Here is a 6,086-nt window from a genome sequence, read left to right as displayed (position 1 = left end):
TTAGGCACGAGGTTAAATTTCAGCACCGCCTTCCACCCGCAGACAGATGGGCAGTCTGAAAGGACAATTCAGACCCTCGAAGATATGTTGAGAACAGTGGTGTTAGACAGGGGTGGAAGTTGGGAAGCAGTGCTGCCGTTGATTGAATTTGCCTATAATAACAGTTACCAGGCGACTATCGATATGGCACCATATGAGGCATATATGGAAGAAAATGTAGATCACCGCTTTATTGGGATGAAGTGGGTGAGAGAAAAGTTTTAGGACCAGACATGGTCAATGAGATGGTTGAGATAGTCCGCCAAATCAGAGGGCGAATAAAGGAGGCGCAAGATAGACAGAAATCTTACGCTGATGCACGCCGAACCGAATTACAGTTTGAAATAGGAGACAAGGTCTTCCTAAAGGTATCTCCTACCAAGGGGATAACTAGGTTTGGTGTCAAGGGAAAACTTAGGCCTCGATTTGTAGGACCTTATGAAATTTTGGAGAGAATAGGCCCAGTAGCCTATAGGTTGGCGTTACCGCCAAGTTTTGGAAACGTTCACAATGTTTTCCACGTATCACAACTCAGAAAATACGTTTTCGATCCAAAGCACATAATCCACCATGAAGAGATGATCCTTTGCCCAGACTTGAGCTATGAAGAGAGACCAGAGGTCATTCTAGATCAAAAAAATACAACAACTCAGGAATAAGGCAATCACATCAGTGAAAGTCTTATGGAGACACCACGGACAAGAGGAAGCCACGTGGGAGCTTGAAGACAAAATGAAGGAGAAATATCCCGAACTGTTTTAGAAGAAATATGCAAATTTCGGGACGAAATTTTGTTAAGAGGGGTAGTATGTAGTGACCCGCTCTTTTATATATTTTAAATTCAGTAATGAGTGTTTATTTTTGTTCATCAGTGAATGAAAACGGATATTATCCTTATATGAATTCAGCTTATGATTCTGAATTTATATTGTTAAAGCAGTCAATGATATTATTTCAGAGTTAAAACTGACTTAGCAAAGTCACATTATTTATTTTAAACGAGATGGAACTAGATTTTTTTTCACTTAAGTCGTGGATTATTTCCGACTCGTGAGTTAATTAAATCTGCGGATTTAATTTGAATATTAGAACAACAAACGAATTAAATCTACGAATTTAATTTAGATTCATTTTATAACTTATCGATTTTAGAGAGATATCACATGTCGAAATCGATATTTATGTAAAAATACAGTATCAAACAGAATCGAAGCCAGTATTTTATTACAGTTACAGAATCACCGAGACATAGATAATACATCAATAATCCTCCTCTACATTTTTTTTTTCTTTCTTTTTCTTCCCACCACCCTTTGTCCCCCACTTCTTTAAACCACCAACTCCACTTCACTTTGCCACCATTACAACGCCAATAATTCCATCACCTCCACCATCTTGTTCCACCTGCAATTATCAAAGAGACATAAAAAAAATTTATTCATTTCAGTTCATCCAAAACACCACAAACGAAAAGTGAGAGGAAACACTCATTCACTCTCTGCCAGAAACATTAAGGTAAAGATTAGTATTGATTCATCATCTCCTTCCAATTTCAACCTGCATTTATTGAAATGAACAAGTATGATTTATTTCAGAATCCTTCCACTTAATCCACCCACAGCAGCCAACCAACACCAATACCTCAAGGTATTTTATGTTATCTCGATTCACTATCTTCACATACATTTCAACTCATGCTTCATGTACTAGAAGTTCAGAAATATAGGATGAAGTATATTACAGAGGGACATAGCAAATCACATATGCGTACATGATTTATGGCATTCAACAGAAATAGTTTGATTCATACTTTATAAATCGTGAAAACGTAGAACAAGTGCGCCACATTTAGACTTAGCAAAACTGCATTCTTTATAGTACAAACACCCTAGCTCGTGATCGGACAATTTTAGCTATGACATCCTCACACTGTTAGATGTTAGCACTGACTTTTCTCACTCAACTGAATCAATATGCATACTCCTCGACACCAATCGCGTAAATGAAAACAAACGAGACTAGAGAACTTAGCTTTAGATTTAGTGGTATTGGACTGTCGGAGCTCTGCGACTCACGGCGACGGCGGCTCCGGAAGAGGCGGCTGCCGGACTCTTGCTGTTAACAGCAGCGGCTGCCGGTGCTCCCAAGCGGCGGCGTTACCTCAGCAGCGGCGACGTCGGCGGCGTCGAGCGGTGAAAGGTAGAAGACTCCCGACCTCAGCGATGGTCCTTGCCGATTCTGAAGTAGCAGCGCGGCGAATCTCGTCGATTCTGGAGTGCAGTGGCACGGCGAAGCCGGCCTTCCAGTAGCAGCGGCGAAGGGGCTGAGTGGTTCTTGATTCAGAGAGAGCAGTGGGTGGACGGCGGCTGGACGCGGGGGCTGGTCGGCGGAGGGAGAGATGTCGGGCCTGTTTCAACGAGAAAGAAGAGAGAACCAAGGAGCAGTGGTTGTCGCCGCTCGCTCCGGCGAGCTCGGACGGCGGTGACTTCGAGAGAGAGAGAGAGACGAACAGATCTTGAGAGAGGAAGAGCGAAGAAGGCAGAGATGGACGTGAGGGAAGAGGTTCGACCGCCGCTCGCCGGAATTACAGAGACGACGACAACGGATTCAGGCGAAGAAGCTCGCCTTCATGTTCCGCAATTCCAGAAATCGAGAGAGTGAGAGAGGTCTGTTTGAGGGTTGTACTCGGTGAACCAAAAAGGAAAGGGAGGCACCGGACCTAGGCACGTCGGTAGTCGACGCCGACCGGAGAAGGAGGGCCGATCGAGCGCCATTTTGAGGAAGGGAGCGTCGACCTTGAGAAAGAGGGAGAGAGCTCGACTGTGTTGGAATAAAGAGAAAGGCGAGATTGGTTTTGGGGAGAGAGAGAACCGAGTGTTAATGAGATGGGCTCTTCTTTTAATTTGGGCTTCTATTTAATTGAATTGGGCCAAATTTTTGGGCTCTATTTATTTTAATAATTGGGCCGAAAATTTTACCTCTTATTTATTTTCTTTGGGCCTTGTTGTATTTATTTTCATGTGGGCCTTTATTGTTTCTCTTTGGGCCGAGTTTACTAATGAAAGCCCAACTGCATTTTATTTTAATTGGGCTTTATTTTAATTTATTGGGCCTTTGTTATTTATTCAAATTGGGCTTTAGTTTAATTCATTGGGCCTTTGTTATATTATTTCGTTGGGCCTCGTTTGATTTATTTAATTGAGCCCAGCTAATCAAATTATTTATTTATTGGACCAAGATTTATTTAATTACTTGAGCCGATGAATTATTTCAATTGGGCCTCTCATGTTAATTATTCAAGCCCACTCCTACTTAATTAATTATTAGGCTGCCTTATGTTGAGCCTTTTTATTCATTTAATCTTATAACATTACTTGATCCTATTTATTAAGCCCGATTAATTATGAGGTTATAAAGCGAATAAGTTGAAGTATTTATTTATTTTCTATTGATTACGAGGAGCGGGGTTTATTTAATTGACGGATTAGAACACCCTAAGAGAACGGATTAATTTTTGTTAATTATCCGGCTTCATGAGACGAGACTTAGCTTTTGTTTAAATCCGATAGCCTGGATTAACAATAGAAATTCCCTAATTATTATTTCAGAATAATAATTCATGCATAAGAATCATGCATCATTAATTCTGTATTCTCAATAATTGAGAATTTTCCCTCGATTTAAAGTCTTACGTTATTTTCTCGGATTAAAGGTCGAGCGCAAGAATAAGAGCTCGTCAAGGAGTCATTAATCTGTAGCAAAGCTTTGCTATCAGGTGGGTTACTTTCATATATATCAAATGAGTTTAATGTTATGTTTGAACAGTTATTTCATTGCAAAATCTTTGAACTGAAAATTATTTCAACTGTTGTCTTGCCATAAATGTTTCAATGTTTGGTATGATATCTATCTGATGTGGCTTTGCCAGTTATTATGAAATCGAATTCGGGTCCTGAGCAGTTGATAGCTATCCTGCCAGGGCTAGTGTACACCAGTGACCGTGAGTCATCTAGTGGGTTGGCCGGTCAAGTGTCCGTGAGAGGTGGCCACCTCTCCGGCACACAGTTCCAGATATGATAGATTACAAGAGAACTTAGTCTGCAGACGAACTTTAAGAATCACAAATGAATTTAGTAAGCTTGGGCCTTTTTAGCGAAAAACTCCCTTGCTGTACTGTTTATGATGGCATGACAATTTACAACTTTACGAAGCATGTTATATTTCATAGTAGGCATATGTGCCCACTGAGTACTTTTGTACTCAGCCCTGCATATATTTCTAAATGTGCAGGTTGAGCAGCTGCCGATGGTGATGAAGTGACGAGCGGGACTCTCTTGTCTTATTATGTATTAATGAACTCTAGGGTTACATGTCTTCATACATGTAATCAGAACCTTATTCCGCTGCGTACTCAGAAGTTTTATGTTATTTTGGATAAGTCGGAGTTATCCGAACTTACTAGTTATTTGAGTCTATACGACTAAAACTCCGTTATATTATAAATATCCCTGTTGTTAACAATGATACTGCGATCCTTTCTTGTTTGATTATTCCCCTTTCTACCCGCTTCTAATCTCCCTCCATTAGTCACGGTTTCCCCGGCTTAATTATCCTTAATTATGTCCGGTCGTGACAGTTATGCATTCCGCTGTAAACACTGATTATTTCAGTTACACCTTCCGTTGCAAACTCTGATAATGTTTTAGCCAAGCCCTTACGATACCTTTTTCCTTTTTAAGGAATATTTCACGCGTATTCAAGCTTTTTGAGTATTCTTTTATGCGCCCCTTTCTAAACCCGCTTCTTAATTTCCCTTCCCCAGTCATGGTTTTCCCGGATTAATTATCCTTAATTAAGGCCGGTCGTGACAGAATGGTATCAGAGCAGTTCGTTTGCTCTGAGTCTAAGAGTTTATTTAAGCCAAACTTAGAATGGAACACTAAAGTGTCTAGAGTTCAATCGACAAAGCTCAGCACTTCATCGCATCACACTCAACGAAGCAGAATGGTAAGCTCTTCCATGTTTTGAGTTAATGTTTACGAAAAATGCGAATTATCGTAATAACAAAGTGTGTAACTGTCAATAGCTATGTTATGTTTGAAGGAAATGATTTACGCAAGCACGGTTAAGTATGCCTATGGTAAGAGTCCCTATGAACATAGAGCTATTAAGATATGAGATCACCACTACGACAGAACATAGAAGCAAACATACAAGAAATTCGACTGTATCTTTTGGTGACTATAGTGAGGACAACAAGATAAGTGATACGTATAGAATAAATTTTTAAACTCGTGATTTTATAGCCGCTATAAATCTCCATGACTTATGCCTAAGTATCCAATTTAGATGATGTGATATTATATGCTTAAGAATTTTTATGACTCATGGATTTGAGATGCTAATGACCCTTAAAGCTTATTACATCAATGTTGTCATTGAAGTCATGACTTGTTTACAAGTTATAATAAGTTGACCTTACAAGAATTCTTTTGAGGCTTGTATTAGATTATGCTAGAGTGTACTAATTGACACATCCCTGCTATCAGAATACCGCCTAAGAGGGGTCGCTCTGTGAGAAGCAATAACAATCGCAGAAACCATAATGCCATACCGGAAGAACCCAAAATGATCGAGATACTTGAAATAATTTGTGATCAAGAAGTGTAGAAGATAAGAGACAAATTAGTTACCTTAAGCATCTCGGAGTATGCAAATTTCGGGACGAAATTTTTGTTAAGAGGGGTAGTATGTAGTAGCCCGCTCTTTTATTATATTTAAATCAAGTAATACGATAATTATTATTTAATCTTTCAGTAAATCAAGCCCAGTAATTATTTATGATTTAAATTCAGCTTATGACACTGGATTATATTCTAATTGAAGCAGGGTTATTATTTTTTTCACTGAGCCAGTTAGCTTCGCGTTAGTAAAACCGCGATGAGAATTATTGAGTAAACCAATAATTATTCATTTCAGATTCATAACTGACTTAGCTAAGTCATGTTATTTATTAATCACAATAGAATTATTTTTCTATTTTTATT

This window comes from Salvia miltiorrhiza, chromosome 7 (assembly GCF_028751815.1).
Source record: "Salvia miltiorrhiza cultivar Shanhuang (shh) chromosome 7, IMPLAD_Smil_shh, whole genome shotgun sequence".
In the NCBI taxonomy this organism is placed as follows: Eukaryota; Viridiplantae; Streptophyta; class Magnoliopsida; order Lamiales; family Lamiaceae; genus Salvia; species Salvia miltiorrhiza.
This window is presented reverse-complemented; position numbering follows the sequence as displayed.